Below are 27,388 nucleotides of genomic sequence, written 5' to 3'. Positions count from 1 at the left end.
TTTTCCGATTATTTAAAATGTTGTCGAAGAATGTTTTATTTTGGTTTGTGCAGGCTATAAAACAACTTACCTTGATATCACCTTGACTTATAAGCAAAGAAGGAAATTGTCCACTGTCGATATCGGATTTAGCTAGCGAACAAGTATCATGCTACATATAGACAGAGGAATCTGCTTTTTCAATTGATTGCGCAGAAGAAAGATAAATGCCTGCAAAGAGAATTTCCGTGACGGTGAACATTAACACGAACACGCACCTGCTGTATGCGCATACCGATGTTATTCATCTTGATTGCACTATCATTTTTAATCGCCGGTTGCTTGAAATATGGAAAACTTCGCACTTACTTCAACTGTTTCCGTAGTGTAGTGGTAATCACGTCCGCTTCACACGCGGAAGGTCCTGGGTTCGAGCCCCAGCGGAAACATAATTTTTGAGTAATCCGGATCATGGTGAACTAGGCTTAATATTGTAGTGCTGAGAAGTAGTACTCATTCAGTGCTCTTTTGCAGCCGACGCATTTAGTTCATGTTTGATTGAACATACACATATAATTAAATCTTCGAGATCGTATACATTAAGAACCTAAATAAAGTTCTTTGTAGCACCGTACTTTTAACAGGTTTCCGTCCTTATTTCAAAGGTAACAAAACAAGAAAGGTCAAATGTATAACACAAGGCCAACGAAAATAGCAACAAGCGATGACATTTCTAAATTTTATAACTATTATTTAAACATTGGTAAGCTATACAGGCTCGTTGGTCTAGGGGTATGATTCTCGCTTAGGGTGCGAGAGGTCCCGGGTTCGAATCCCGGACGAGCCCTATTTTTGTCTCAAATTGTCAACACGTGGCGAATCTCAAAACTGTTTTCAATCCCAGTCGGTGGGATAATCAAAGAAAATACACCGCTAAATTCGAACGTCAAGTATAGAATGCATTAACAATAATCAGCAGGAGAAAAAAGCATACAAGTATACAATGGTTATCGTTTAATTTTCATTTGGTTTTTTATTGTTTGATCTCGACCAACGTGAGGTACAACTTTCTCGTAAACTTAGAATTTCGAATATATTGATAGGTAAACCCCTTTGCCACGTAAGAAGAATAATTGTATTCTATAGTTAAATACGGAAAATGTAGCTGGAACTATCAAGCGGCTCGTTGGTCTAGGGGTATGATTCTCGCTTTGGGTGCGAGAGGTCCCGGGTTCGAATCCCGGACGAGCCCGTTAATTTTTGGAACTGTTTATATGCGTTTGGATTCAATGAAATCGTACTTTTGTATCTGCCATTGACATTCAAAGCAGTTTGGCTCATTAATTGTTCAGCATGTTGTCACGTCACTGATGGGGAAAAGGTCAAACGAAGAGAAAGAGGAGTTGATACTCAATCAAAATTTGCTACATACATTTGTTTTCCGATTATTTAAAATGTTGTCGAAGAATGTTTTATTTTGGTTTGTGCAGGCTATAAAACAACTTACCTTGATATCACCTTGACTTATAAGCAAAGAAGGAAATTGTCCACTGTCGATATCGGATTTAGCTAGCGAACAAGTATCATGCTACATATAGACAGAGGAATCTGCTTTTTCAATTGATTGCGCAGAAGAAAGATAAATGCCTGCAAAGAGAATTTCCGTGACGGTGAACATTAACACGAACACGCACCTGCTGTATGCGCATACCGATGTTATTCATCTTGATTGCACTATCATTTTTAATCGCCGGTTGCTTGAAATATGGAAAACTTCGCACTTACTTCAACTGTTTCCGTAGTGTAGTGGTAATCACGTCCGCTTCACACGCGGAAGGTCCTGGGTTCGAGCCCCAGCGGAAACATAATTTTTGAGTAATCCGGATCATGGTGAACTAGGCTTAATATTGTAGTGCTGAGAAGTAGTACTCATTCAGTGCTCTTTTGCAGCCGACGCATTTAGTTCATGTTTGATTGAACATACACATATAATTAAATCTTCGAGATCGTATACATTAAGAACCTAAATAAAGTTCTTTGTAGCACCGTACTTTTAACAGGTTTCCGTCCTTATTTCAAAGGTAACAAAACAAGAAAGGTCAAATGTATAACACAAGGCCAACGAAAATAGCAACAAGCGATGACATTTCTAAATTTTATAACTATTATTTAAACATTGGTAAGCTATACAGGCTCGTTGGTCTAGGGGTATGATTCTCGCTTAGGGTGCGAGAGGTCCCGGGTTCGAATCCCGGACGAGCCCTATTTTTGTCTCAAATTGTCAACACGTGGCGAATCTCAAAACTGTTTTCAATCCCAGTCGGTGGGATAATCAAAGAAAATACACCGCTAAATTCGAACGTCAAGTATAGAATGCATTAACAATAATCAGCAGGAGAAAAAAGCATACAAGTATACAATGGTTATCGTTTAATTTTCATTTGGTTTTTTATTGTTTGATCTCGACCAACGTGAGGTACAACTTTCTCGTAAACTTAGAATTTCGAATATATTGATAGGTAAACCCCTTTGCCACGTAAGAAGAATAATTGTATTCTATAGTTAAATACGGAAAATGTAGCTGGAACTATCAAGCGGCTCGTTGGTCTAGGGGTATGATTCTCGCTTTGGGTGCGAGAGGTCCCGGGTTCGAATCCCGGACGAGCCCGTTAATTTTTGGAACTGTTTATATGCGTTTGGATTCAATGAAATCGTACTTTTGTATCTGCCATTGACATTCAAAGCAGTTTGGCTCATTAATTGTTCAGCATGTTGTCACGTCACTGATGGGGAAAAGGTCAAACGAAGAGAAAGAGGAGTTGATACTCAATCAAAATTTGCTACATACATTTGTTTTCCGATTATTTAAAATGTTGTCGAAGAATGTTTTATTTTGGTTTGTGCAGGCTATAAAACAACTTACCTTGATATCACCTTGACTTATAAGCAAAGAAGGAAATTGTCCACTGTCGATATCGGATTTAGCTAGCGAACAAGTATCATGCTACATATAGACAGAGGAATCTGCTTTTTCAATTGATTGCGCAGAAGAAAGATAAATGCCTGCAAAGAGAATTTCCGTGACGGTGAACATTAACACGAACACGCACCTGCTGTATGCGCATACCGATGTTATTCATCTTGATTGCACTATCATTTTTAATCGCCGGTTGCTTGAAATATGGAAAACTTCGCACTTACTTCAACTGTTTCCGTAGTGTAGTGGTAATCACGTCCGCTTCACACGCGGAAGGTCCTGGGTTCGAGCCCCAGCGGAAACATAATTTTTGAGTAATCCGGATCATGGTGAACTAGGCTTAATATTGTAGTGCTGAGAAGTAGTACTCATTCAGTGCTCTTTTGCAGCCGACGCATTTAGTTCATGTTTGATTGAACATACACATATAATTAAATCTTCGAGATCGTATACATTAAGAACCTAAATAAAGTTCTTTGTAGCACCGTACTTTTAACAGGTTTCCGTCCTTATTTCAAAGGTAACAAAACAAGAAAGGTCAAATGTATAACACAAGGCCAACGAAAATAGCAACAAGCGATGACATTTCTAAATTTTATAACTATTATTTAAACATTGGTAAGCTATACAGGCTCGTTGGTCTAGGGGTATGATTCTCGCTTAGGGTGCGAGAGGTCCCGGGTTCGAATCCCGGACGAGCCCTATTTTTGTCTCAAATTGTCAACACGTGGCGAATCTCAAAACTGTTTTCAATCCCAGTCGGTGGGATAATCAAAGAAAATACACCGCTAAATTCGAACGTCAAGTATAGAATGCATTAACAATAATCAGCAGGAGAAAAAAGCATACAAGTATACAATGGTTATCGTTTAATTTTCATTTGGTTTTTTATTGTTTGATCTCGACCAACGTGAGGTACAACTTTCTCGTAAACTTAGAATTTCGAATATATTGATAGGTAAACCCCTTTGCCACGTAAGAAGAATAATTGTATTCTATAGTTAAATACGGAAAATGTAGCTGGAACTATCAAGCGGCTCGTTGGTCTAGGGGTATGATTCTCGCTTTGGGTGCGAGAGGTCCCGGGTTCGAATCCCGGACGAGCCCGTTAATTTTTGGAACTGTTTATATGCGTTTGGATTCAATGAAATCGTACTTTTGTATCTGCCATTGACATTCAAAGCAGTTTGGCTCATTAATTGTTCAGCATGTTGTCACGTCACTGATGGGGAAAAGGTCAAACGAAGAGAAAGAGGAGTTGATACTCAATCAAAATTTGCTACATACATTTGTTTTCCGATTATTTAAAATGTTGTCGAAGAATGTTTTATTTTGGTTTGTGCAGGCTATAAAACAACTTACCTTGATATCACCTTGACTTATAAGCAAAGAAGGAAATTGTCCACTGTCGATATCGGATTTAGCTAGCGAACAAGTATCATGCTACATATAGACAGAGGAATCTGCTTTTTCAATTGATTGCGCAGAAGAAAGATAAATGCCTGCAAAGAGAATTTCCGTGACGGTGAACATTAACACGAACACGCACCTGCTGTATGCGCATACCGATGTTATTCATCTTGATTGCACTATCATTTTTAATCGCCGGTTGCTTGAAATATGGAAAACTTCGCACTTACTTCAACTGTTTCCGTAGTGTAGTGGTAATCACGTCCGCTTCACACGCGGAAGGTCCTGGGTTCGAGCCCCAGCGGAAACATAATTTTTGAGTAATCCGGATCATGGTGAACTAGGCTTAATATTGTAGTGCTGAGAAGTAGTACTCATTCAGTGCTCTTTTGCAGCCGACGCATTTAGTTCATGTTTGATTGAACATACACATATAATTAAATCTTCGAGATCGTATACATTAAGAACCTAAATAAAGTTCTTTGTAGCACCGTACTTTTAACAGGTTTCCGTCCTTATTTCAAAGGTAACAAAACAAGAAAGGTCAAATGTATAACACAAGGCCAACGAAAATAGCAACAAGCGATGACATTTCTAAATTTTATAACTATTATTTAAACATTGGTAAGCTATACAGGCTCGTTGGTCTAGGGGTATGATTCTCGCTTAGGGTGCGAGAGGTCCCGGGTTCGAATCCCGGACGAGCCCTATTTTTGTCTCAAATTGTCAACACGTGGCGAATCTCAAAACTGTTTTCAATCCCAGTCGGTGGGATAATCAAAGAAAAGACACCGCTAAATTCGAACGTCAAGTATAGAATGCATTAACAATAATCAGCAGGAGAAAAAAGCATACAAGTATACAATGGTTATCGTTTAATTTTCATTTGGTTTTTTATTGTTTGATCTCGACCAACGTGAGGTACAACTTTCTCGTAAACTTAGAATTTCGAATATATTGATAGGTAAACCCCTTTGCCACGTAAGAAGAATAATTGTATTCTATAGTTAAATACGGAAAATGTAGCTGGAACTATCAAGCGGCTCGTTGGTCTAGGGGTATGATTCTCGCTTTGGGTGCGAGAGGTCCCGGGTTCGAATCCCGGACGAGCCCGTTAATTTTTGGAACTGTTTATATGCGTTTGGATTCAATGAAATCGTACTTTTGTATCTGCCATTGACATTCAAAGCAGTTTGGCTCATTAATTGTTCAGCATGTTGTCACGTCACTGATGGGGAAAAGGTCAAACGAAGAGAAAGAGGAGTTGATACTCAATCAAAATTTGCTACATACATTTGTTTTCCGATTATTTAAAATGTTGTCGAAGAATGTTTTATTTTGGTTTGTGCAGGCTATAAAACAACTTACCTTGATATCACCTTGACTTATAAGCAAAGAAGGAAATTGTCCACTGTCGATATCGGATTTAGCTAGCGAACAAGTATCATGCTACATATAGACAGAGGAATCTGCTTTTTCAATTGATTGCGCAGAAGAAAGATAAATGCCTGCAAAGAGAATTTCCGTGACGGTGAACATTAACACGAACACGCACCTGCTGTATGCGCATACCGATGTTATTCATCTTGATTGCACTATCATTTTTAATCGCCGGTTGCTTGAAATATGGAAAACTTCGCACTTACTTCAACTGTTTCCGTAGTGTAGTGGTAATCACGTCCGCTTCACACGCGGAAGGTCCTGGGTTCGAGCCCCAGCGGAAACATAATTTTTGAGTAATCCGGATCATGGTGAACTAGGCTTAATATTGTAGTGCTGAGAAGTAGTACTCATTCAGTGCTCTTTTGCAGCCGACGCATTTAGTTCATGTTTGATTGAACATACACATATAATTAAATCTTCGAGATCGTATACATTAAGAACCTAAATAAAGTTCTTTGTAGCACCGTACTTTTAACAGGTTTCCGTCCTTATTTCAAAGGTAACAAAACAAGAAAGGTCAAATGTATAACACAAGGCCAACGAAAATAGCAACAAGCGATGACATTTCTAAATTTTATAACTATTATTTAAACATTGGTAAGCTATACAGGCTCGTTGGTCTAGGGGTATGATTCTCGCTTAGGGTGCGAGAGGTCCCGGGTTCGAATCCCGGACGAGCCCTATTTTTGTCTCAAATTGTCAACACGTGGCGAATCTCAAAACTGTTTTCAATCCCAGTCGGTGGGATAATCAAAGAAAATACACCGCTAAATTCGAACGTCAAGTATAGAATGCATTAACAATAATCAGCAGGAGAAAAAAGCATACAAGTATACAATGGTTATCGTTTAATTTTCATTTGGTTTTTTATTGTTTGATCTCGACCAACGTGAGGTACAACTTTCTCGTAAACTTAGAATTTCGAATATATTGATAGGTAAACCCCTTTGCCACGTAAGAAGAATAATTGTATTCTATAGTTAAATACGGAAAATGTAGCTGGAACTATCAAGCGGCTCGTTGGTCTAGGGGTATGATTCTCGCTTTGGGTGCGAGAGGTCCCGGGTTCGAATCCCGGACGAGCCCGTTAATTTTTGGAACTGTTTATATGCGTTTGGATTCAATGAAATCGTACTTTTGTATCTGCCATTGACATTCAAAGCAGTTTGGCTCATTAATTGTTCAGCATGTTGTCACGTCACTGATGGGGAAAAGGTCAAACGAAGAGAAAGAGGAGTTGATACTCAATCAAAATTTGCTACATACATTTGTTTTCCGATTATTTAAAATGTTGTCGAAGAATGTTTTATTTTGGTTTGTGCAGGCTATAAAACAACTTACCTTGATATCACCTTGACTTATAAGCAAAGAAGGAAATTGTCCACTGTCGATATCGGATTTAGCTAGCGAACAAGTATCATGCTACATATAGACAGAGGAATCTGCTTTTTCAATTGATTGCGCAGAAGAAAGATAAATGCCTGCAAAGAGAATTTCCGTGACGGTGAACATTAACACGAACACGCACCTGCTGTATGCGCATACCGATGTTATTCATCTTGATTGCACTATCATTTTTAATCGCCGGTTGCTTGAAATATGGAAAACTTCGCACTTACTTCAACTGTTTCCGTAGTGTAGTGGTAATCACGTCCGCTTCACACGCGGAAGGTCCTGGGTTCGAGCCCCAGCGGAAACATAATTTTTGAGTAATCCGGATCATGGTGAACTAGGCTTAATATTGTAGTGCTGAGAAGTAGTACTCATTCAGTGCTCTTTTGCAGCCGACGCATTTAGTTCATGTTTGATTGAACATACACATATAATTAAATCTTCGAGATCGTATACATTAAGAACCTAAATAAAGTTCTTTGTAGCACCGTACTTTTAACAGGTTTCCGTCCTTATTTCAAAGGTAACAAAACAAGAAAGGTCAAATGTATAACACAAGGCCAACGAAAATAGCAACAAGCGATGACATTTCTAAATTTTATAACTATTATTTAAACATTGGTAAGCTATACAGGCTCGTTGGTCTAGGGGTATGATTCTCGCTTAGGGTGCGAGAGGTCCCGGGTTCGAATCCCGGACGAGCCCTATTTTTGTCTCAAATTGTCAACACGTGGCGAATCTCAAAACTGTTTTCAATCCCAGTCGGTGGGATAATCAAAGAAAATACACCGCTAAATTCGAACGTCAAGTATAGAATGCATTAACAATAATCAGCAGGAGAAAAAAGCATACAAGTATACAATGGTTATCGTTTAATTTTCATTTGGTTTTTTATTGTTTGATCTCGACCAACGTGAGGTACAACTTTCTCGTAAACTTAGAATTTCGAATATATTGATAGGTAAACCCCTTTGCCACGTAAGAAGAATAATTGTATTCTATAGTTAAATACGGAAAATGTAGCTGGAACTATCAAGCGGCTCGTTGGTCTAGGGGTATGATTCTCGCTTTGGGTGCGAGAGGTCCCGGGTTCGAATCCCGGACGAGCCCGTTAATTTTTGGAACTGTTTATATGCGTTTGGATTCAATGAAATCGTACTTTTGTATCTGCCATTGACATTCAAAGCAGTTTGGCTCATTAATTGTTCAGCATGTTGTCACGTCACTGATGGGGAAAAGGTCAAACGAAGAGAAAGAGGAGTTGATACTCAATCAAAATTTGCTACATACATTTGTTTTCCGATTATTTAAAATGTTGTCGAAGAATGTTTTATTTTGGTTTGTGCAGGCTATAAAACAACTTACCTTGATATCACCTTGACTTATAAGCAAAGAAGGAAATTGTCCACTGTCGATATCGGATTTAGCTAGCGAACAAGTATCATGCTACATATAGACAGAGGAATCTGCTTTTTCAATTGATTGCGCAGAAGAAAGATAAATGCCTGCAAAGAGAATTTCCGTGACGGTGAACATTAACACGAACACGCACCTGCTGTATGCGCATACCGATGTTATTCATCTTGATTGCACTATCATTTTTAATCGCCGGTTGCTTGAAATATGGAAAACTTCGCACTTACTTCAACTGTTTCCGTAGTGTAGTGGTAATCACGTCCGCTTCACACGCGGAAGGTCCTGGGTTCGAGCCCCAGCGGAAACATAATTTTTGAGTAATCCGGATCATGGTGAACTAGGCTTAATATTGTAGTGCTGAGAAGTAGTACTCATTCAGTGCTCTTTTGCAGCCGACGCATTTAGTTCATGTTTGATTGAACATACACATATAATTAAATCTTCGAGATCGTATACATTAAGAACCTAAATAAAGTTCTTTGTAGCACCGTACTTTTAACAGGTTTCCGTCCTTATTTCAAAGGTAACAAAACAAGAAAGGTCAAATGTATAACACAAGGCCAACGAAAATAGCAACAAGCGATGACATTTCTAAATTTTATAACTATTATTTAAACATTGGTAAGCTATACAGGCTCGTTGGTCTAGGGGTATGATTCTCGCTTAGGGTGCGAGAGGTCCCGGGTTCGAATCCCGGACGAGCCCTATTTTTGTCTCAAATTGTCAACACGTGGCGAATCTCAAAACTGTTTTCAATCCCAGTCGGTGGGATAATCAAAGAAAATACACCGCTAAATTCGAACGTCAAGTATAGAATGCATTAACAATAATCAGCAGGAGAAAAAAGCATACAAGTATACAATGGTTATCGTTTAATTTTCATTTGGTTTTTTATTGTTTGATCTCGACCAACGTGAGGTACAACTTTCTCGTAAACTTAGAATTTCGAATATATTGATAGGTAAACCCCTTTGCCACGTAAGAAGAATAATTGTATTCTATAGTTAAATACGGAAAATGTAGCTGGAACTATCAAGCGGCTCGTTGGTCTAGGGGTATGATTCTCGCTTTGGGTGCGAGAGGTCCCGGGTTCGAATCCCGGACGAGCCCGTTAATTTTTGGAACTGTTTATATGCGTTTGGATTCAATGAAATCGTACTTTTGTATCTGCCATTGACATTCAAAGCAGTTTGGCTCATTAATTGTTCAGCATGTTGTCACGTCACTGATGGGGAAAAGGTCAAACGAAGAGAAAGAGGAGTTGATACTCAATCAAAATTTGCTACATACATTTGTTTTCCGATTATTTAAAATGTTGTCGAAGAATGTTTTATTTTGGTTTGTGCAGGCTATAAAACAACTTACCTTGATATCACCTTGACTTATAAGCAAAGAAGGAAATTGTCCACTGTCGATATCGGATTTAGCTAGCGAACAAGTATCATGCTACATATAGACAGAGGAATCTGCTTTTTCAATTGATTGCGCAGAAGAAAGATAAATGCCTGCAAAGAGAATTTCCGTGACGGTGAACATTAACACGAACACGCACCTGCTGTATGCGCATACCGATGTTATTCATCTTGATTGCACTATCATTTTTAATCGCCGGTTGCTTGAAATATGGAAAACTTCGCACTTACTTCAACTGTTTCCGTAGTGTAGTGGTAATCACGTCCGCTTCACACGCGGAAGGTCCTGGGTTCGAGCCCCAGCGGAAACATAATTTTTGAGTAATCCGGATCATGGTGAACTAGGCTTAATATTGTAGTGCTGAGAAGTAGTACTCATTCAGTGCTCTTTTGCAGCCGACGCATTTAGTTCATGTTTGATTGAACATACACATATAATTAAATCTTCGAGATCGTATACATTAAGAACCTAAATAAAGTTCTTTGTAGCACCGTACTTTTAACAGGTTTCCGTCCTTATTTCAAAGGTAACAAAACAAGAAAGGTCAAATGTATAACACAAGGCCAACGAAAATAGCAACAAGCGATGACATTTCTAAATTTTATAACTATTATTTAAACATTGGTAAGCTATACAGGCTCGTTGGTCTAGGGGTATGATTCTCGCTTAGGGTGCGAGAGGTCCCGGGTTCGAATCCCGGACGAGCCCTATTTTTGTCTCAAATTGTCAACACGTGGCGAATCTCAAAACTGTTTTCAATCCCAGTCGGTGGGATAATCAAAGAAAATACACCGCTAAATTCGAACGTCAAGTATAGAATGCATTAACAATAATCAGCAGGAGAAAAAAGCATACAAGTATACAATGGTTATCGTTTAATTTTCATTTGGTTTTTTATTGTTTGATCTCGACCAACGTGAGGTACAACTTTCTCGTAAACTTAGAATTTCGAATATATTGATAGGTAAACCCCTTTGCCACGTAATAAGAATAATTGTATTCTATAGTTAAATACGGAAAATGTAGCTGGAACTATCAAGCGGCTCGTTGGTCTAGGGGTATGATTCTCGCTTTGGGTGCGAGAGGTCCCGGGTTCGAATCCCGGACGAGCCCGTTAATTTTTGGAACTGTTTATATGCGTTTGGATTCAATGAAATCGTACTTTTGTATCTGCCATTGACATTCAAAGCAGTTTGGCTCATTAATTGTTCAGCATGTTGTCACGTCACTGATGGGGAAAAGGTCAAACGAAGAGAAAGAGGAGTTGATACTCAATCAAAATTTGCTACATACATTTGTTTTCCGATTATTTAAAATGTTGTCGAAGAATGTTTTATTTTGGTTTGTGCAGGCTATAAAACAACTTACCTTGATATCACCTTGACTTATAAGCAAAGAAGGAAATTGTCCACTGTCGATATCGGATTTAGCTAGCGAACAAGTATCATGCTACATATAGACAGAGGAATCTGCTTTTTCAATTGATTGCGCAGAAGAAAGATAAATGCCTGCAAAGAGAATTTCCGTGACGGTGAACATTAACACGAACACGCACCTGCTGTATGCGCATACCGATGTTATTCATCTTGATTGCACTATCATTTTTAATCGCCGGTTGCTTGAAATATGGAAAACTTCGCACTTACTTCAACTGTTTCCGTAGTGTAGTGGTAATCACGTCCGCTTCACACGCGGAAGGTCCTGGGTTCGAGCCCCAGCGGAAACATAATTTTTGAGTAATCCGGATCATGGTGAACTAGGCTTAATATTGTAGTGCTGAGAAGTAGTACTCATTCAGTGCTCTTTTGCAGCCGACGCATTTAGTTCATGTTTGATTGAACATACACATATAATTAAATCTTCGAGATCGTATACATTAAGAACCTAAATAAAGTTCTTTGTAGCACCGTACTTTTAACAGGTTTCCGTCCTTATTTCAAAGGTAACAAAACAAGAAAGGTCAAATGTATAACACAAGGCCAACGAAAATAGCAACAAGCGATGACATTTCTAAATTTTATAACTATTATTTAAACATTGGTAAGCTATACAGGCTCGTTGGTCTAGGGGTATGATTCTCGCTTAGGGTGCGAGAGGTCCCGGGTTCGAATCCCGGACGAGCCCTATTTTTGTCTCAAATTGTCAACACGTGGCGAATCTCAAAACTGTTTTCAATCCCAGTCGGTGGGATAATCAAAGAAAATACACCGCTAAATTCGAACGTCAAGTATAGAATGCATTAACAATAATCAGCAGGAGAAAAAAGCATACAAGTATACAATGGTTATCGTTTAATTTTCATTTGGTTTTTTATTGTTTGATCTCGACCAACGTGAGGTACAACTTTCTCGTAAACTTAGAATTTCGAATATATTGATAGGTAAACCCCTTTGCCACGTAAGAAGAATAATTGTATTCTATAGTTAAATACGGAAAATGTAGCTGGAACTATCAAGCGGCTCGTTGGTCTAGGGGTATGATTCTCGCTTTGGGTGCGAGAGGTCCCGGGTTCGAATCCCGGACGAGCCCGTTAATTTTTGGAACTGTTTATATGCGTTTGGATTCAATGAAATCGTACTTTTGTATCTGCCATTGACATTCAAAGCAGTTTGGCTCATTAATTGTTCAGCATGTTGTCACGTCACTGATGGGGAAAAGGTCAAACGAAGAGAAAGAGGAGTTGATACTCAATCAAAATTTGCTACATACATTTGTTTTCCGATTATTTAAAATGTTGTCGAAGAATGTTTTATTTTGGTTTGTGCAGGCTATAAAACAACTTACCTTGATATCACCTTGACTTATAAGCAAAGAAGGAAATTGTCCACTGTCGATATCGGATTTAGCTAGCGAACAAGTATCATGCTACATATAGACAGAGGAATCTGCTTTTTCAATTGATTGCGCAGAAGAAAGATAAATGCCTGCAAAGAGAATTTCCGTGACGGTGAACATTAACACGAACACGCACCTGCTGTATGCGCATACCGATGTTATTCATCTTGATTGCACTATCATTTTTAATCGCCGGTTGCTTGAAATATGGAAAACTTCGCACTTACTTCAACTGTTTCCGTAGTGTAGTGGTAATCACGTCCGCTTCACACGCGGAAGGTCCTGGGTTCGAGCCCCAGCGGAAACATAATTTTTGAGTAATCCGGATCATGGTGAACTAGGCTTAATATTGTAGTGCTGAGAAGTAGTACTCATTCAGTGCTCTTTTGCAGCCGACGCATTTAGTTCATGTTTGATTGAACATACACATATAATTAAATCTTCGAGATCGTATACATTAAGAACCTAAATAAAGTTCTTTGTAGCACCGTACTTTTAACAGGTTTCCGTCCTTATTTCAAAGGTAACAAAACAAGAAAGGTCAAATGTATAACACAAGGCCAACGAAAATAGCAACAAGCGATGACATTTCTAAATTTTATAACTATTATTTAAACATTGGTAAGCTATACAGGCTCGTTGGTCTAGGGGTATGATTCTCGCTTAGGGTGCGAGAGGTCCCGGGTTCGAATCCCGGACGAGCCCTATTTTTGTCTCAAATTGTCAACACGTGGCGAATCTCAAAACTGTTTTCAATCCCAGTCGGTGGGATAATCAAAGAAAATACACCGCTAAATTCGAACGTCAAGTATAGAATGCATTAACAATAATCAGCAGGAGAAAAAAGCATACAAGTATACAATGGTTATCGTTTAATTTTCATTTGGTTTTTTATTGTTTGATCTCGACCAACGTGAGGTACAACTTTCTCGTAAACTTAGAATTTCGAATATATTGATAGGTAAACCCCTTTGCCACGTAAGAAGAATAATTGTATTCTATAGTTAAATACGGAAAATGTAGCTGGAACTATCAAGCGGCTCGTTGGTCTAGGGGTATGATTCTCGCTTTGGGTGCGAGAGGTCCCGGGTTCGAATCCCGGACGAGCCCGTTAATTTTTGGAACTGTTTATATGCGTTTGGATTCAATGAAATCGTACTTTTGTATCTGCCATTGACATTCAAAGCAGTTTGGCTCATTAATTGTTCAGCATGTTGTCACGTCACTGATGGGGAAAAGGTCAAACGAAGAGAAAGAGGAGTTGATACTCAATCAAAATTTGCTACATACATTTGTTTTCCGATTATTTAAAATGTTGTCGAAGAATGTTTTATTTTGGTTTGTGCAGGCTATAAAACAACTTACCTTGATATCACCTTGACTTATAAGCAAAGAAGGAAATTGTCCACTGTCGATATCGGATTTAGCTAGCGAACAAGTATCATGCTACATATAGACAGAGGAATCTGCTTTTTCAATTGATTGCGCAGAAGAAAGATAAATGCCTGCAAAGAGAATTTCCGTGACGGTGAACATTAACACGAACACGCACCTGCTGTATGCGCATACCGATGTTATTCATCTTGATTGCACTATCATTTTTAATCGCCGGTTGCTTGAAATATGGAAAACTTCGCACTTACTTCAACTGTTTCCGTAGTGTAGTGGTAATCACGTCCGCTTCACACGCGGAAGGTCCTGGGTTCGAGCCCCAGCGGAAACATAATTTTTGAGTAATCCGGATCATGGTGAACTAGGCTTAATATTGTAGTGCTGAGAAGTAGTACTCATTCAGTGCTCTTTTGCAGCCGACGCATTTAGTTCATGTTTGATTGAACATACACATATAATTAAATCTTCGAGATCGTATACATTAAGAACCTAAATAAAGTTCTTTGTAGCACCGTACTTTTAACAGGTTTCCGTCCTTATTTCAAAGGTAACAAAACAAGAAAGGTCAAATGTATAACACAAGGCCAACGAAAATAGCAACAAGCGATGACATTTCTAAATTTTATAACTATTATTTAAACATTGGTAAGCTATACAGGCTCGTTGGTCTAGGGGTATGATTCTCGCTTAGGGTGCGAGAGGTCCCGGGTTCGAATCCCGGACGAGCCCTATTTTTGTCTCAAATTGTCAACACGTGGCGAATCTCAAAACTGTTTTCAATCCCAGTCGGTGGGATAATCAAAGAAAATACACCGCTAAATTCGAACGTCAAGTATAGAATGCATTAACAATAATCAGCAGGAGAAAAAAGCATACAAGTATACAATGGTTATCGTTTAATTTTCATTTGGTTTTTTATTGTTTGATCTCGACCAACGTGAGGTACAACTTTCTCGTAAACTTAGAATTTCGAATATATTGATAGGTAAACCCCTTTGCCACGTAAGAAGAATAATTGTATTCTATAGTTAAATACGGAAAATGTAGCTGGAACTATCAAGCGGCTCGTTGGTCTAGGGGTATGATTCTCGCTTTGGGTGCGAGAGGTCCCGGGTTCGAATCCCGGACGAGCCCGTTAATTTTTGGAACTGTTTATATGCGTTTGGATTCAATGAAATCGTACTTTTGTATCTGCCATTGACATTCAAAGCAGTTTGGCTCATTAATTGTTCAGCATGTTGTCACGTCACTGATGGGGAAAAGGTCAAACGAAGAGAAAGAGGAGTTGATACTCAATCAAAATTTGCTACATACATTTGTTTTCCGATTATTTAAAATGTTGTCGAAGAATGTTTTATTTTGGTTTGTGCAGGCTATAAAACAACTTACCTTGATATCACCTTGACTTATAAGCAAAGAAGGAAATTGTCCACTGTCGATATCGGATTTAGCTAGCGAACAAGTATCATGCTACATATAGACAGAGGAATCTGCTTTTTCAATTGATTGCGCAGAAGAAAGATAAATGCCTGCAAAGAGAATTTCCGTGACGGTGAACATTAACACGAACACGCACCTGCTGTATGCGCATACCGATGTTATTCATCTTGATTGCACTATCATTTTTAATCGCCGGTTGCTTGAAATATGGAAAACTTCGCACTTACTTCAACTGTTTCCGTAGTGTAGTGGTAATCACGTCCGCTTCACACGCGGAAGGTCCTGGGTTCGAGCCCCAGCGGAAACATAATTTTTGAGTAATCCGGATCATGGTGAACTAGGCTTAATATTGTAGTGCTGAGAAGTAGTACTCATTCAGTGCTCTTTTGCAGCCGACGCATTTAGTTCATGTTTGATTGAACATACACATATAATTAAATCTTCGAGATCGTATACATTAAGAACCTAAATAAAGTTCTTTGTAGCACCGTACTTTTAACAGGTTTCCGTCCTTATTTCAAAGGTAACAAAACAAGAAAGGTCAAATGTATAACACAAGGCCAACGAAAATAGCAACAAGCGATGACATTTCTAAATTTTATAACTATTATTTAAACATTGGTAAGCTATACAGGCTCGTTGGTCTAGGGGTATGATTCTCGCTTAGGGTGCGAGAGGTCCCGGGTTCGAATCCCGGACGAGCCCTATTTTTGTCTCAAATTGTCAACACGTGGCGAATCTCAAAACTGTTTTCAATCCCAGTCGGTGGGATAATCAAAGAAAATACACCGCTAAATTCGAACGTCAAGTATAGAATGCATTAACAATAATCAGCAGGAGAAAAAAGCATACAAGTATACAATGGTTATCGTTTAATTTTCATTTGGTTTTTTATTGTTTGATCTCGACCAACGTGAGGTACAACTTTCTCGTAAACTTAGAATTTCGAATATATTGATAGGTAAACCCCTTTGCCACGTAAGAAGAATAATTGTATTCTATAGTTAAATACGGAAAATGTAGCTGGAACTATCAAGCGGCTCGTTGGTCTAGGGGTATGATTCTCGCTTTGGGTGCGAGAGGTCCCGGGTTCGAATCCCGGACGAGCCCGTTAATTTTTGGAACTGTTTATATGCGTTTGGATTCAATGAAATCGTACTTTTGTATCTGCCATTGACATTCAAAGCAGTTTGGCTCATTAATTGTTCAGCATGTTGTCACGTCACTGATGGGGAAAAGGTCAAACGAAGAGAAAGAGGAGTTGATACTCAATCAAAATTTGCTACATACATTTGTTTTCCGATTATTTAAAATGTTGTCGAAGAATGTTTTATTTTGGTTTGTGCAGGCTATAAAACAACTTACCTTGATATCACCTTGACTTATAAGCAAAGAAGGAAATTGTCCACTGTCGATATCGGATTTAGCTAGCGAACAAGTATCATGCTACATATAGACAGAGGAATCTGCTTTTTCAATTGATTGCGCAGAAGAAAGATAAATGCCTGCAAAGAGAATTTCCGTGACGGTGAACATTAACACGAACACGCACCTGCTGTATGCGCATACCGATGTTATTCATCTTGATTGCACTATCATTTTTAATCGCCGGTTGCTTGAAATATGGAAAACTTCGCACTTACTTCAACTGTTTCCGTAGTGTAGTGGTAATCACGTCCGCTTCACACGCGGAAGGTCCTGGGTTCGAGCCCCAGCGGAAACATAATTTTTGAGTAATCCGGATCATGGTGAACTAGGCTTAATATTGTAGTGCTGAGAAGTAGTACTCATTCAGTGCTCTTTTGCAGCCGACGCATTTAGTTCATGTTTGATTGAACATACACATATAATTAAATCTTCGAGATCGTATACATTAAGAACCTAAATAAAGTTCTTTGTAGCACCGTACTTTTAACAGGTTTCCGTCCTTATTTCAAAGGTAACAAAACAAGAAAGGTCAAATGTATAACACAAGGCCAACGAAAATAGCAACAAGCGATGACATTTCTAAATTTTATAACTATTATTTAAACATTGGTAAGCTATACAGGCTCGTTGGTCTAGGGGTATGATTCTCGCTTAGGGTGCGAGAGGTCCCGGGTTCGAATCCCGGACGAGCCCTATTTTTGTCTCAAATTGTCAACACGTGGCGAATCTCAAAACTGTTTTCAATCCCAGTCGGTGGGATAATCAAAGAAAATACACCGCTAAATTCGAACGTCAAGTATAGAATGCATTAACAATAATCAGCAGGAGAAAAAAGCATACAAGTATACAATGGTTATCGTTTAATTTTCATTTGGTTTTTTATTGTTTGATCTCGACCAACGTGAGGTACAACTTTCTCGTAAACTTAGAATTTCGAATATATTGATAGGTAAACCCCTTTGCCACGTAAGAAGAATAATTGTATTCTATAGTTAAATACGGAAAATGTAGCTGGAACTATCAAGCGGCTCGTTGGTCTAGGGGTATGATTCTCGCTTTGGGTGCGAGAGGTCCCGGGTTCGAATCCCGGACGAGCCCGTTAATTTTTGGAACTGTTTATATGCGTTTGGATTCAATGAAATCGTACTTTTGTATCTGCCATTGACATTCAAAGCAGTTTGGCTCATTAATTGTTCAGCATGTTGTCACGTCACTGATGGGGAAAAGGTCAAACGAAGAGAAAGAGGAGTTGATACTCAATCAAAATTTGCTACATACATTTGTTTTCCGATTATTTAAAATGTTGTCGAAGAATGTTTTATTTTGGTTTGTGCAGGCTATAAAACAACTTACCTTGATATCACCTTGACTTATAAGCAAAGAAGGAAATTGTCCACTGTCGATATCGGATTTAGCTAGCGAACAAGTATCATGCTACATATAGACAGAGGAATCTGCTTTTTCAATTGATTGCGCAGAAGAAAGATAAATGCCTGCAAAGAGAATTTCCGTGACGGTGAACATTAACACGAACACGCACCTGCTGTATGCGCATACCGATGTTATTCATCTTGATTGCACTATCATTTTTAATCGCCGGTTGCTTGAAATATGGAAAACTTCGCACTTACTTCAACTGTTTCCGTAGTGTAGTGGTAATCACGTCCGCTTCACACGCGGAAGGTCCTGGGTTCGAGCCCCAGCGGAAACATAATTTTTGAGTAATCCGGATCATGGTGAACTAGGCTTAATATTGTAGTGCTGAGAAGTAGTACTCATTCAGTGCTCTTTTGCAGCCGACGCATTTAGTTCATGTTTGATTGAACATACACATATAATTAAATCTTCGAGATCGTATACATTAAGAACCTATATAAAGTTCTTTGTAGCACCGTACTTTTAACAGGTTTCCGTCCTTATTTCAAAGGTAACAAAACAAGAAAGGTCAAATGTATAACACAAGGCCAACGAAAATAGCAACAAGCGATGACATTTCTAAATTTTATAACTATTATTTAAACATTGGTAAGCTATACAGGCTCGTTGGTCTAGGGGTATGATTCTCGCTTAGGGTGCGAGAGGTCCCGGGTTCGAATCCCGGACGAGCCCTATTTTTGTCTCAAATTGTCAACACGTGGCGAATCTCAAAACTGTTTTCAATCCCAGTCGGTGGGATAATCAAAGAAAATACACCGCTAAATTCGAACGTCAAGTATAGAATGCATTAACAATAATCAGCAGGAGAAAAAAGCATACAAGTATACAATGGTTATCGTTTAATTTTCATTTGGTTTTTTATTGTTTGATCTCGACCAACGTGAGGTACAACTTTCTCGTAAACTTAGAATTTCGAATATATTGATAGGTAAACCCCTTTGCCACGTAAGAAGAATAATTGTATTCTATAGTTAAATACGGAAAATGTAGCTGGAACTATCAAGCGGCTCGTTGGTCTAGGGGTATGATTCTCGCTTTGGGTGCGAGAGGTCCCGGGTTCGAATCCCGGACGAGCCCGTTAATTTTTGGAACTGTTTATATGCGTTTGGATTCAATGAAATCGTACTTTTGTATCTGCCATTGACATTCAAAGCAGTTTGGCTCATTAATTGTTCAGCATGTTGTCACGTCACTGATGGGGAAAAGGTCAAACGAAGAGAAAGAGGAGTTGATACTCAATCAAAATTTGCTACATACATTTGTTTTCCGATTATTTAAAATGTTGTCGAAGAATGTTTTATTTTGGTTTGTGCAGGCTATAAAACAACTTACCTTGATATCACCTTGACTTATAAGCAAAGAAGGAAATTGTCCACTGTCGATATCGGATTTAGCTAGCGAACAAGTATCATGCTACATATAGACAGAGGAATCTGCTTTTTCAATTGATTGCGCAGAAGAAAGATAAATGCCTGCAAAGAGAATTTCCGTGACGGTGAACATTAACACGAACACGCACCTGCTGTATGCGCATACCGATGTTATTCATCTTGATTGCACTATCATTTTTAATCGCCGGTTGCTTGAAATATGGAAAACTTCGCACTTACTTCAACTGTTTCCGTAGTGTAGTGGTAATCACGTCCGCTTCACACGCGGAAGGTCCTGGGTTCGAGCCCCAGCGGAAACATAATTTTTGAGTAATCCGGATCATGGTGAACTAGGCTTAATATTGTAGTGCTGAGAAGTAGTACTCATTCAGTGCTCTTTTGCAGCCGACGCATTTAGTTCATGTTTGATTGAACATACACATATAATTAAATCTTCGAGATCGTATACATTAAGAACCTAAATAAAGTTCTTTGTAGCACCGTACTTTTAACAGGTTTCCGTCCTTATTTCAAAGGTAACAAAACAAGAAAGGTCAAATGTATAACACAAGGCCAACGAAAATAGCAACAAGCGATGACATTTCTAAATTTTATAACTATTATTTAAACATTGGTAAGCTATACAGGCTCGTTGGTCTAGGGGTATGATTCTCGCTTAGGGTGCGAGAGGTCCCGGGTTCGAATCCCGGACGAGCCCTATTTTTGTCTCAAATTGTCAACACGTGGCGAATCTCAAAACTGTTTTCAATCCCAGTCGGTGGGATAATCAAAGAAAATACACCGCTAAATTCGAACGTCAAGTATAGAATGCATTAACAATAATCAGCAGGAGAAAAAAGCATACAAGTATACAATGGTTATCGTTTAATTTTCATTTGGTTTTTTATTGTTTGATCTCGACCAACGTGAGGTACAACTTTCTCGTAAACTTAGAATTTCGAATATATTGATAGGTAAACCCCTTTGCCACGTAAGAAGAATAATTGTATTCTATAGTTAAATACGGAAAATGTAGCTGGAACTATCAAGCGGCTCGTTGGTCTAGGGGTATGATTCTCGCTTTGGGTGCGAGAGGTCCCGGGTTCGAATCCCGGACGAGCCCGTTAATTTTTGGAACTGTTTATATGCGTTTGGATTCAATGAAATCGTACTTTTGTATCTGCCATTGACATTCAAAGCAGTTTGGCTCATTAATTGTTCAGCATGTTGTCACGTCACTGATGGGGAAAAGGTCAAACGAAGAGAAAGAGGAGTTGATACTCAATCAAAATTTGCTACATACATTTGTTTTCCGATTATTTAAAATGTTGTCGAAGAATGTTTTATTTTGGTTTGTGCAGGCTATAAAACAACTTACCTTGATATCACCTTGACTTATAAGCAAAGAAGGAAATTGTCCACTGTCGATATCGGATTTAGCTAGCGAACAAGTATCATGCTACATATAGACAGAGGAATCTGCTTTTTCAATTGATTGCGCAGAAGAAAGATAAATGCCTGCAAAGAGAATTTCCGTGACGGTGAACATTAACACGAACACGCACCTGCTGTATGCGCATACCGATGTTATTCATCTTGATTGCACTATCATTTTTAATCGCCGGTTGCTTGAAATATGGAAAACTTCGCACTTACTTCAACTGTTTCCGTAGTGTAGTGGTAATCACGTCCGCTTCACACGCGGAAGGTCCTGGGTTCGAGCCCCAGCGGAAACATAATTTTTGAGTAATCCGGATCATGGTGAACTAGGCTTAATATTGTAGTGCTGAGAAGTAGTACTCATTCAGTGCTCTTTTGCAGCCGACGCATTTAGTTCATGTTTGATTGAACATACACATATAATTAAATCTTCGAGATCGTATACATTAAGAACCTAAATAAAGTTCTTTGTAGCACCGTACTTTTAACAGGTTTCCGTCCTTATTTCAAAGGTAACAAAACAAGAAAGGTCAAATGTATAACACAAGGCCAACGAAAATAGCAACAAGCGATGACATTTCTAAATTTTATAACTATTATTTAAACATTGGTAAGCTATACAGGCTCGTTGGTCTAGGGGTATGATTCTCGCTTAGGGTGCGAGAGGTCCCGGGTTCGAATCCCGGACGAGCCCTATTTTTGTCTCAAATTGTCAACACGTGGCGAATCTCAAAACTGTTTTCAATCCCAGTCGGTGGGATAATCAAAGAAAATACACCGCTAAATTCGAACGTCAAGTATAGAATGCATTAACAATAATCAGCAGGAGAAAAAAGCATACAAGTATACAATGGTTATCGTTTAATTTTCATTTGGTTTTTTATTGTTTGATCTCGACCAACGTGAGGTACAACTTTCTCGTAAACTTAGAATTTCGAATATATTGATAGGTAAACCCCTTTGCCACGTAAGAAGAATAATTGTATTCTATAGTTAAATACGGAAAATGTAGCTGGAACTATCAAGCGGCTCGTTGGTCTAGGGGTATGATTCTCGCTTTGGGTGCGAGAGGTCCCGGGTTCGAATCCCGGACGAGCCCGTTAATTTTTGGAACTGTTTATATGCGTTTGGATTCAATGAAATCGTACTTTTGTATCTGCCATTGACATTCAAAGCAGTTTGGCTCATTAATTGTTCAGCATGTTGTCACGTCACTGATGGGGAAAAGGTCAAACGAAGAGAAAGAGGAGTTGATACTCAATCAAAATTTGCTACATACATTTGTTTTCCGATTATTTAAAATGTTGTCGAAGAATGTTTTATTTTGGTTTGTGCAGGCTATAAAACAACTTACCTTGATATCACCTTGACTTATAAGCAAAGAAGGAAATTGTCCACTGTCGATATCGGATTTAGCTAGCGAACAAGTATCATGCTACATATAGACAGAGGAATCTGCTTTTTCAATTGATTGCGCAGAAGAAAGATAAATGCCTGCAAAGAGAATTTCCGTGACGGTGAACATTAACACGAACACGCACCTGCTGTATGCGCATACCGATGTTATTCATCTTGATTGCACTATCATTTTTAATCGCCGGTTGCTTGAAATATGGAAAACTTCGCACTTACTTCAACTGTTTCCGTAGTGTAGTGGTAATCACGTCCGCTTCACACGCGGAAGGTCCTGGGTTCGAGCCCCAGCGGAAACATAATTTTTGAGTAATCCGGATCATGGTGAACTAGGCTTAATATTGTAGTGCTGAGAAGTAGTACTCATTCAGTGCTCTTTTGCAGCCGACGCATTTAGTTCATGTTTGATTGAACATACACATATAATTAAATCTTCGAGATCGTATACATTAAGAACCTAAATAAAGTTCTTTGTAGCACCGTACTTTTAACAGGTTTCCGTCCTTATTTCAAAGGTAACAAAACAAGAAAGGTCAAATGTATAACACAAGGCCAACGAAAATAGCAACAAGCGATGACATTTCTAAATTTTATAACTATTATTTAAACATTGGTAAGCTATACAGGCTCGTTGGTCTAGGGGTATGATTCTCGCTTAGGGTGCGAGAGGTCCCGGGTTCGAATCCCGGACGAGCCCTATTTTTGTCTCAAATTGTCAACACGTGGCGAATCTCAAAACTGTTTTCAATCCCAGTCGGTGGGATAATCAAAGAAAATACACCGCTAAATTCGAACGTCAAGTATAGAATGCATTAACAATAATCAGCAGGAGAAAAAAGCATACAAGTATACAATGGTTATCGTTTAATTTTCATTTGGTTTTTTATTGTTTGATCTCGACCAACGTGAGGTACAACTTTCTCGTAAACTTAGAATTTCGAATATATTGATAGGTAAACCCCTTTGCCACGTAAGAAGAATAATTGTATTCTATAGTTAAATACGGAAAATGTAGCTGGAACTATCAAGCGGCTCGTTGGTCTAGGGGTATGATTCTCGCTTTGGGTGCGAGAGGTCCCGGGTTCGAATCCCGGACGAGCCCGTTAATTTTTGGAACTGTTTATATGCGTTTGGATTCAATGAAATCGTACTTTTGTATCTGCCATTGACATTCAAAGCAGTTTGGCTCATTAATTGTTCAGCATGTTGTCACGTCACTGATGGGGAAAAGGTCAAACGAAGAGAAAGAGGAGTTGATACTCAATCAAAATTTGCTACATACATTTGTTTTCCGATTATTTAAAATGTTGTCGAAGAATGTTTTATTTTGGTTTGTGCAGGCTATAAAACAACTTACCTTGATATCACCTTGACTTATAAGCAAAGAAGGAAATTGTCCACTGTCGATATCGGATTTAGCTAGCGAACAAGTATCATGCTACATATAGACAGAGGAATCTGCTTTTTCAATTGATTGCGCAGAAGAAAGATAAATGCCTGCAAAGAGAATTTCCGTGACGGTGAACATTAACACGAACACGCACCTGCTGTATGCGCATACCGATGTTATTCATCTTGATTGCACTATCATTTTTAATCGCCGGTTGCTTGAAATATGGAAAACTTCGCACTTACTTCAACTGTTTCCGTAGTGTAGTGGTAATCACGTCCGCTTCACACGCGGAAGGTCCTGGGTTCGAGCCCCAGCGGAAACATAATTTTTGAGTAATCCGGATCATGGTGAACTAGGCTTAATATTGTAGTGCTGAGAAGTAGTACTCATTCAGTGCTCTTTTGCAGCCGACGCATTTAGTTCATGTTTGATTGAACATACACATATAATTAAATCTTCGAGATCGTATACATTAAGAACCTAAATAAAGTTCTTTGTAGCACCGTACTTTTAACAGGTTTCCGTCCTTATTTCAAAGGTAACAAAACAAGAAAGGTCAAATGTATAACACAAGGCCAACGAAAATAGCAACAAGCGATGACATTTCTAAATTTTATAACTATTATTTAAACATTGGTAAGCTATACAGGCTCGTTGGTCTAGGGGTATGATTCTCGCTTAGGGTGCGAGAGGTCCCGGGTTCGAATCCCGGACGAGCCCTATTTTTGTCTCAAATTGTCAACACGTGGCGAATCTCAAAACTGTTTTCAATCCCAGTCGGTGGGATAATCAAAGAAAATACACCGCTAAATTCGAACGTCAAGTATAGAATGCATTAACAATAATCAGCAGGAGAAAAAAGCATACAAGTATACAATGGTTATCGTTTAATTTTCATTTGGTTTTTTATTGTTTGATCTCGACCAACGTGAGGTACAACTTTCTCGTAAACTTAGAATTTCGAATATATTGATAGGTAAACCCCTTTGCCACGTAAGAAGAATAATTGTATTCTATAGTTAAATACGGAAAATGTAGCTGGAACTATCAAGCGGCTCGTTGGTCTAGGGGTATGATTCTCGCTTTGGGTGCGAGAGGTCCCGGGTTCGAATCCCGGACGAGCCCGTTAATTTTTGGAACTGTTTATATGCGTTTGGATTCAATGAAATCGTACTTTTGTATCTGCCATTGACATTCAAAGCAGTTTGGCTCATTAATTGTTCAGCATGTTGTCACGTCACTGATGGGGAAAAGGTCAAACGAAGAGAAAGAGGAGTTGATACTCAATCAAAATTTGCTACATACATTTGTTTTCCGATTATTTAAAATGTTGTCGAAGAATGTTTTATTTTGGTTTGTGCAGGCTATAAAACAACTTACCTTGATATCACCTTGACTTATAAGCAAAGAAGGAAATTGTCCACTGTCGATATCGGATTTAGCTAGCGAACAAGTATCATGCTACATATAGACAGAGGAATCTGCTTTTTCAATTGATTGCGCAGAAGAAAGATAAATGCCTGCAAAGAGAATTTCCGTGACGGTGAACATTAACACGAACACGCACCTGCTGTATGCGCATACCGATGTTATTCATCTTGATTGCACTATCATTTTTAATCGCCGGTTGCTTGAAATATGGAAAACTTCGCACTTACTTCAACTGTTTCCGTAGTGTAGTGGTAATCACGTCCGCTTCACACGCGGAAGGTCCTGGGTTCGAGCCCCAGCGGAAACATAATTTTTGAGTAATCCGGATCATGGTGAACTAGGCTTAATATTGTAGTGCTGAGAAGTAGTACTCATTCAGTGCTCTTTTGCAGCCGACGCATTTAGTTCATGTTTGATTGAACATACACATATAATTAAATCTTCGAGATCGTATACATTAAGAACCTAAATAAAGTTCTTTGTAGCACCGTACTTTTAACAGGTTTCCGTCCTTATTTCAAAGGTAACAAAACAAGAAAGGTCAAATGTATAACACAAGGCCAACGAAAATAGCAACAAGCGATGACATTTCTAAATTTTATAACTATTATTTAAACATTGGTAAGCTATACAGGCTCGTTGGTCTAGGGGTATGATTCTCGCTTAGGGTGCGAGAGGTCCCGGGTTCGAATCCCGGACGAGCCCTATTTTTGTCTCAAATTGTCAACACGTGGCGAATCTCAAAACTGTTTTCAATCCCAGTCGGTGGGATAATCAAAGAAAATACACCGCTAAATTCGAACGTCAAGTATAGAATGCATTAACAATAATCAGCAGGAGAAAAAAGCATACAAGTATACAATGGTTATCGTTTAATTTTCATTTGGTTTTTTATTGTTTGATCTCGACCAACGTGAGGTACAACTTTCTCGTAAACTTAGAATTTCGAATATATTGATAGGTAAACCCCTTTGCCACGTAAGAAGAATAATTGTATTCTATAGTTAAATACGGAAAATGTAGCTGGAACTATCAAGCGGCTCGTTGGTCTAGGGGTATGATTCTCGCTTTGGGTGCGAGAGGTCCCGGGTTCGAATCCCGGACGAGCCCGTTAATTTTTGGAACTGTTTATATGCGTTTGGATTCAATGAAATCGTACTTTTGTATCTGCCATTGACATTCAAAGCAGTTTGGCTCATTAATTGTTCAGCATGTTGTCACGTCACTGATGGGGAAAAGGTCAAACGAAGAGAAAGAGGAGTTGATACTCAATCAAAATTTGCTACATACATTTGTTTTCCGATTATTTAAAATGTTGTCGAAGAATGTTTTATTTTGGTTTGTGCAGGCTATAAAACAACTTACCTTGATATCACCTTGACTTATAAGCAAAGAAGGAAATTGTCCACTGTCGATATCGGATTTAGCTAGCGAACAAGTATCATGCTACATATAGACAGAGGAATCTGCTTTTTCAATTGATTGCGCAGAAGAAAGATAAATGCCTGCAAAGAGAATTTCCGTGACGGTGAACATTAACACGAACACGCACCTGCTGTATGCGCATACCGATGTTATTCATCTTGATTGCACTATCATTTTTAATCGCCGGTTGCTTGAAATATGGAAAACTTCGCACTTACTTCAACTGTTTCCGTAGTGTAGTGGTAATCACGTCCGCTTCACACGCGGAAGGTCCTGGGTTCGAGCCCCAGCGGAAACATAATTTTTGAGTAATCCGGATCATGGTGAACTAGGCTTAATATTGTAGTGCTGAGA

At 38.8% G+C, this 27,388-nt stretch overlaps 58 non-coding genes across 58 annotated transcripts; all 58 read left to right on the top strand.

Annotated features, from left to right (window-relative positions):
- The first annotated feature begins 355 nt into the window (after positions 1 to 355).
- Trnav-cac (transfer RNA valine (anticodon CAC)) lies at positions 356 to 428 on the top strand. Its single transcript has one exon. It is a non-coding gene; the product is annotated as a tRNA-Val (tRNA).
- A 326-nt stretch (positions 429 to 754) lies between these two features.
- Trnap-agg (transfer RNA proline (anticodon AGG)) lies at positions 755 to 826 on the top strand. Its single transcript has one exon. It is a non-coding gene; the product is annotated as a tRNA-Pro (tRNA).
- A 333-nt stretch (positions 827 to 1,159) lies between these two features.
- On the top strand, positions 1,160 to 1,231 carry Trnap-ugg (transfer RNA proline (anticodon UGG)). The gene has a single exon. It is a non-coding gene; the product is annotated as a tRNA-Pro (tRNA).
- Positions 1,232 to 1,771: 540 nt separating this feature from the next.
- Positions 1,772 to 1,844, top strand: Trnav-cac (transfer RNA valine (anticodon CAC)). Its single transcript has one exon. It is a non-coding gene; the product is annotated as a tRNA-Val (tRNA).
- Positions 1,845 to 2,170: 326 nt separating this feature from the next.
- On the top strand, positions 2,171 to 2,242 carry Trnap-agg (transfer RNA proline (anticodon AGG)). The gene has a single exon. It is a non-coding gene; the product is annotated as a tRNA-Pro (tRNA).
- A 333-nt stretch (positions 2,243 to 2,575) lies between these two features.
- Positions 2,576 to 2,647, top strand: Trnap-ugg (transfer RNA proline (anticodon UGG)). Its single transcript has one exon. It is a non-coding gene; the product is annotated as a tRNA-Pro (tRNA).
- A 540-nt stretch (positions 2,648 to 3,187) lies between these two features.
- Positions 3,188 to 3,260, top strand: Trnav-cac (transfer RNA valine (anticodon CAC)). The gene has a single exon. It is a non-coding gene; the product is annotated as a tRNA-Val (tRNA).
- A 326-nt stretch (positions 3,261 to 3,586) lies between these two features.
- Trnap-agg (transfer RNA proline (anticodon AGG)) lies at positions 3,587 to 3,658 on the top strand. The gene has a single exon. It is a non-coding gene; the product is annotated as a tRNA-Pro (tRNA).
- Positions 3,659 to 3,991: 333 nt separating this feature from the next.
- On the top strand, positions 3,992 to 4,063 carry Trnap-ugg (transfer RNA proline (anticodon UGG)). The gene has a single exon. It is a non-coding gene; the product is annotated as a tRNA-Pro (tRNA).
- A 540-nt stretch (positions 4,064 to 4,603) lies between these two features.
- Positions 4,604 to 4,676, top strand: Trnav-cac (transfer RNA valine (anticodon CAC)). The gene has a single exon. It is a non-coding gene; the product is annotated as a tRNA-Val (tRNA).
- A 326-nt stretch (positions 4,677 to 5,002) lies between these two features.
- Positions 5,003 to 5,074, top strand: Trnap-agg (transfer RNA proline (anticodon AGG)). Its single transcript has one exon. It is a non-coding gene; the product is annotated as a tRNA-Pro (tRNA).
- Positions 5,075 to 5,407: 333 nt separating this feature from the next.
- Trnap-ugg (transfer RNA proline (anticodon UGG)) lies at positions 5,408 to 5,479 on the top strand. The gene has a single exon. It is a non-coding gene; the product is annotated as a tRNA-Pro (tRNA).
- Positions 5,480 to 6,019: 540 nt separating this feature from the next.
- Trnav-cac (transfer RNA valine (anticodon CAC)) lies at positions 6,020 to 6,092 on the top strand. The gene has a single exon. It is a non-coding gene; the product is annotated as a tRNA-Val (tRNA).
- Positions 6,093 to 6,418: 326 nt separating this feature from the next.
- Trnap-agg (transfer RNA proline (anticodon AGG)) lies at positions 6,419 to 6,490 on the top strand. Its single transcript has one exon. It is a non-coding gene; the product is annotated as a tRNA-Pro (tRNA).
- Positions 6,491 to 6,823: 333 nt separating this feature from the next.
- On the top strand, positions 6,824 to 6,895 carry Trnap-ugg (transfer RNA proline (anticodon UGG)). Its single transcript has one exon. It is a non-coding gene; the product is annotated as a tRNA-Pro (tRNA).
- A 540-nt stretch (positions 6,896 to 7,435) lies between these two features.
- Positions 7,436 to 7,508, top strand: Trnav-cac (transfer RNA valine (anticodon CAC)). The gene has a single exon. It is a non-coding gene; the product is annotated as a tRNA-Val (tRNA).
- Positions 7,509 to 7,834: 326 nt separating this feature from the next.
- Trnap-agg (transfer RNA proline (anticodon AGG)) lies at positions 7,835 to 7,906 on the top strand. The gene has a single exon. It is a non-coding gene; the product is annotated as a tRNA-Pro (tRNA).
- A 333-nt stretch (positions 7,907 to 8,239) lies between these two features.
- Trnap-ugg (transfer RNA proline (anticodon UGG)) lies at positions 8,240 to 8,311 on the top strand. The gene has a single exon. It is a non-coding gene; the product is annotated as a tRNA-Pro (tRNA).
- A 540-nt stretch (positions 8,312 to 8,851) lies between these two features.
- Positions 8,852 to 8,924, top strand: Trnav-cac (transfer RNA valine (anticodon CAC)). The gene has a single exon. It is a non-coding gene; the product is annotated as a tRNA-Val (tRNA).
- A 326-nt stretch (positions 8,925 to 9,250) lies between these two features.
- Trnap-agg (transfer RNA proline (anticodon AGG)) lies at positions 9,251 to 9,322 on the top strand. Its single transcript has one exon. It is a non-coding gene; the product is annotated as a tRNA-Pro (tRNA).
- A 333-nt stretch (positions 9,323 to 9,655) lies between these two features.
- Trnap-ugg (transfer RNA proline (anticodon UGG)) lies at positions 9,656 to 9,727 on the top strand. Its single transcript has one exon. It is a non-coding gene; the product is annotated as a tRNA-Pro (tRNA).
- Positions 9,728 to 10,267: 540 nt separating this feature from the next.
- Positions 10,268 to 10,340, top strand: Trnav-cac (transfer RNA valine (anticodon CAC)). The gene has a single exon. It is a non-coding gene; the product is annotated as a tRNA-Val (tRNA).
- Positions 10,341 to 10,666: 326 nt separating this feature from the next.
- Trnap-agg (transfer RNA proline (anticodon AGG)) lies at positions 10,667 to 10,738 on the top strand. The gene has a single exon. It is a non-coding gene; the product is annotated as a tRNA-Pro (tRNA).
- A 333-nt stretch (positions 10,739 to 11,071) lies between these two features.
- Trnap-ugg (transfer RNA proline (anticodon UGG)) lies at positions 11,072 to 11,143 on the top strand. The gene has a single exon. It is a non-coding gene; the product is annotated as a tRNA-Pro (tRNA).
- Positions 11,144 to 11,683: 540 nt separating this feature from the next.
- Trnav-cac (transfer RNA valine (anticodon CAC)) lies at positions 11,684 to 11,756 on the top strand. The gene has a single exon. It is a non-coding gene; the product is annotated as a tRNA-Val (tRNA).
- Positions 11,757 to 12,082: 326 nt separating this feature from the next.
- Trnap-agg (transfer RNA proline (anticodon AGG)) lies at positions 12,083 to 12,154 on the top strand. Its single transcript has one exon. It is a non-coding gene; the product is annotated as a tRNA-Pro (tRNA).
- Positions 12,155 to 12,487: 333 nt separating this feature from the next.
- Positions 12,488 to 12,559, top strand: Trnap-ugg (transfer RNA proline (anticodon UGG)). Its single transcript has one exon. It is a non-coding gene; the product is annotated as a tRNA-Pro (tRNA).
- Positions 12,560 to 13,099: 540 nt separating this feature from the next.
- On the top strand, positions 13,100 to 13,172 carry Trnav-cac (transfer RNA valine (anticodon CAC)). The gene has a single exon. It is a non-coding gene; the product is annotated as a tRNA-Val (tRNA).
- Positions 13,173 to 13,498: 326 nt separating this feature from the next.
- Positions 13,499 to 13,570, top strand: Trnap-agg (transfer RNA proline (anticodon AGG)). The gene has a single exon. It is a non-coding gene; the product is annotated as a tRNA-Pro (tRNA).
- Positions 13,571 to 13,903: 333 nt separating this feature from the next.
- On the top strand, positions 13,904 to 13,975 carry Trnap-ugg (transfer RNA proline (anticodon UGG)). Its single transcript has one exon. It is a non-coding gene; the product is annotated as a tRNA-Pro (tRNA).
- A 540-nt stretch (positions 13,976 to 14,515) lies between these two features.
- Trnav-cac (transfer RNA valine (anticodon CAC)) lies at positions 14,516 to 14,588 on the top strand. Its single transcript has one exon. It is a non-coding gene; the product is annotated as a tRNA-Val (tRNA).
- Positions 14,589 to 14,914: 326 nt separating this feature from the next.
- On the top strand, positions 14,915 to 14,986 carry Trnap-agg (transfer RNA proline (anticodon AGG)). Its single transcript has one exon. It is a non-coding gene; the product is annotated as a tRNA-Pro (tRNA).
- A 333-nt stretch (positions 14,987 to 15,319) lies between these two features.
- On the top strand, positions 15,320 to 15,391 carry Trnap-ugg (transfer RNA proline (anticodon UGG)). The gene has a single exon. It is a non-coding gene; the product is annotated as a tRNA-Pro (tRNA).
- A 540-nt stretch (positions 15,392 to 15,931) lies between these two features.
- On the top strand, positions 15,932 to 16,004 carry Trnav-cac (transfer RNA valine (anticodon CAC)). The gene has a single exon. It is a non-coding gene; the product is annotated as a tRNA-Val (tRNA).
- A 326-nt stretch (positions 16,005 to 16,330) lies between these two features.
- On the top strand, positions 16,331 to 16,402 carry Trnap-agg (transfer RNA proline (anticodon AGG)). The gene has a single exon. It is a non-coding gene; the product is annotated as a tRNA-Pro (tRNA).
- Positions 16,403 to 16,735: 333 nt separating this feature from the next.
- On the top strand, positions 16,736 to 16,807 carry Trnap-ugg (transfer RNA proline (anticodon UGG)). Its single transcript has one exon. It is a non-coding gene; the product is annotated as a tRNA-Pro (tRNA).
- A 540-nt stretch (positions 16,808 to 17,347) lies between these two features.
- Positions 17,348 to 17,420, top strand: Trnav-cac (transfer RNA valine (anticodon CAC)). The gene has a single exon. It is a non-coding gene; the product is annotated as a tRNA-Val (tRNA).
- A 326-nt stretch (positions 17,421 to 17,746) lies between these two features.
- On the top strand, positions 17,747 to 17,818 carry Trnap-agg (transfer RNA proline (anticodon AGG)). Its single transcript has one exon. It is a non-coding gene; the product is annotated as a tRNA-Pro (tRNA).
- A 333-nt stretch (positions 17,819 to 18,151) lies between these two features.
- Positions 18,152 to 18,223, top strand: Trnap-ugg (transfer RNA proline (anticodon UGG)). The gene has a single exon. It is a non-coding gene; the product is annotated as a tRNA-Pro (tRNA).
- A 540-nt stretch (positions 18,224 to 18,763) lies between these two features.
- Positions 18,764 to 18,836, top strand: Trnav-cac (transfer RNA valine (anticodon CAC)). The gene has a single exon. It is a non-coding gene; the product is annotated as a tRNA-Val (tRNA).
- A 326-nt stretch (positions 18,837 to 19,162) lies between these two features.
- Trnap-agg (transfer RNA proline (anticodon AGG)) lies at positions 19,163 to 19,234 on the top strand. Its single transcript has one exon. It is a non-coding gene; the product is annotated as a tRNA-Pro (tRNA).
- A 333-nt stretch (positions 19,235 to 19,567) lies between these two features.
- Trnap-ugg (transfer RNA proline (anticodon UGG)) lies at positions 19,568 to 19,639 on the top strand. Its single transcript has one exon. It is a non-coding gene; the product is annotated as a tRNA-Pro (tRNA).
- A 540-nt stretch (positions 19,640 to 20,179) lies between these two features.
- Positions 20,180 to 20,252, top strand: Trnav-cac (transfer RNA valine (anticodon CAC)). The gene has a single exon. It is a non-coding gene; the product is annotated as a tRNA-Val (tRNA).
- Positions 20,253 to 20,578: 326 nt separating this feature from the next.
- Trnap-agg (transfer RNA proline (anticodon AGG)) lies at positions 20,579 to 20,650 on the top strand. The gene has a single exon. It is a non-coding gene; the product is annotated as a tRNA-Pro (tRNA).
- Positions 20,651 to 20,983: 333 nt separating this feature from the next.
- Trnap-ugg (transfer RNA proline (anticodon UGG)) lies at positions 20,984 to 21,055 on the top strand. Its single transcript has one exon. It is a non-coding gene; the product is annotated as a tRNA-Pro (tRNA).
- A 540-nt stretch (positions 21,056 to 21,595) lies between these two features.
- Trnav-cac (transfer RNA valine (anticodon CAC)) lies at positions 21,596 to 21,668 on the top strand. Its single transcript has one exon. It is a non-coding gene; the product is annotated as a tRNA-Val (tRNA).
- Positions 21,669 to 21,994: 326 nt separating this feature from the next.
- Trnap-agg (transfer RNA proline (anticodon AGG)) lies at positions 21,995 to 22,066 on the top strand. The gene has a single exon. It is a non-coding gene; the product is annotated as a tRNA-Pro (tRNA).
- Positions 22,067 to 22,399: 333 nt separating this feature from the next.
- Trnap-ugg (transfer RNA proline (anticodon UGG)) lies at positions 22,400 to 22,471 on the top strand. The gene has a single exon. It is a non-coding gene; the product is annotated as a tRNA-Pro (tRNA).
- A 540-nt stretch (positions 22,472 to 23,011) lies between these two features.
- Positions 23,012 to 23,084, top strand: Trnav-cac (transfer RNA valine (anticodon CAC)). The gene has a single exon. It is a non-coding gene; the product is annotated as a tRNA-Val (tRNA).
- Positions 23,085 to 23,410: 326 nt separating this feature from the next.
- Positions 23,411 to 23,482, top strand: Trnap-agg (transfer RNA proline (anticodon AGG)). The gene has a single exon. It is a non-coding gene; the product is annotated as a tRNA-Pro (tRNA).
- A 333-nt stretch (positions 23,483 to 23,815) lies between these two features.
- On the top strand, positions 23,816 to 23,887 carry Trnap-ugg (transfer RNA proline (anticodon UGG)). The gene has a single exon. It is a non-coding gene; the product is annotated as a tRNA-Pro (tRNA).
- A 540-nt stretch (positions 23,888 to 24,427) lies between these two features.
- Positions 24,428 to 24,500, top strand: Trnav-cac (transfer RNA valine (anticodon CAC)). The gene has a single exon. It is a non-coding gene; the product is annotated as a tRNA-Val (tRNA).
- A 326-nt stretch (positions 24,501 to 24,826) lies between these two features.
- Positions 24,827 to 24,898, top strand: Trnap-agg (transfer RNA proline (anticodon AGG)). Its single transcript has one exon. It is a non-coding gene; the product is annotated as a tRNA-Pro (tRNA).
- A 333-nt stretch (positions 24,899 to 25,231) lies between these two features.
- On the top strand, positions 25,232 to 25,303 carry Trnap-ugg (transfer RNA proline (anticodon UGG)). The gene has a single exon. It is a non-coding gene; the product is annotated as a tRNA-Pro (tRNA).
- A 540-nt stretch (positions 25,304 to 25,843) lies between these two features.
- On the top strand, positions 25,844 to 25,916 carry Trnav-cac (transfer RNA valine (anticodon CAC)). Its single transcript has one exon. It is a non-coding gene; the product is annotated as a tRNA-Val (tRNA).
- Positions 25,917 to 26,242: 326 nt separating this feature from the next.
- Trnap-agg (transfer RNA proline (anticodon AGG)) lies at positions 26,243 to 26,314 on the top strand. Its single transcript has one exon. It is a non-coding gene; the product is annotated as a tRNA-Pro (tRNA).
- Positions 26,315 to 26,647: 333 nt separating this feature from the next.
- Trnap-ugg (transfer RNA proline (anticodon UGG)) lies at positions 26,648 to 26,719 on the top strand. Its single transcript has one exon. It is a non-coding gene; the product is annotated as a tRNA-Pro (tRNA).
- A 540-nt stretch (positions 26,720 to 27,259) lies between these two features.
- Trnav-cac (transfer RNA valine (anticodon CAC)) lies at positions 27,260 to 27,332 on the top strand. The gene has a single exon. It is a non-coding gene; the product is annotated as a tRNA-Val (tRNA).
- Positions 27,333 to 27,388: the final 56 nt, after the last annotated feature.

Source organism: Mytilus californianus, unplaced genomic scaffold (genome assembly GCF_021869535.1).
Source record: "Mytilus californianus isolate M0D057914Y unplaced genomic scaffold, xbMytCali1.0.p SCAF_19, whole genome shotgun sequence".
NCBI classification, from domain to species: Eukaryota; Metazoa; Mollusca; class Bivalvia; order Mytilida; family Mytilidae; genus Mytilus; species Mytilus californianus.
Note: the sequence above shows the minus strand (reverse complement) of the source record. Positions and strands in the feature narration are given on the sequence as shown.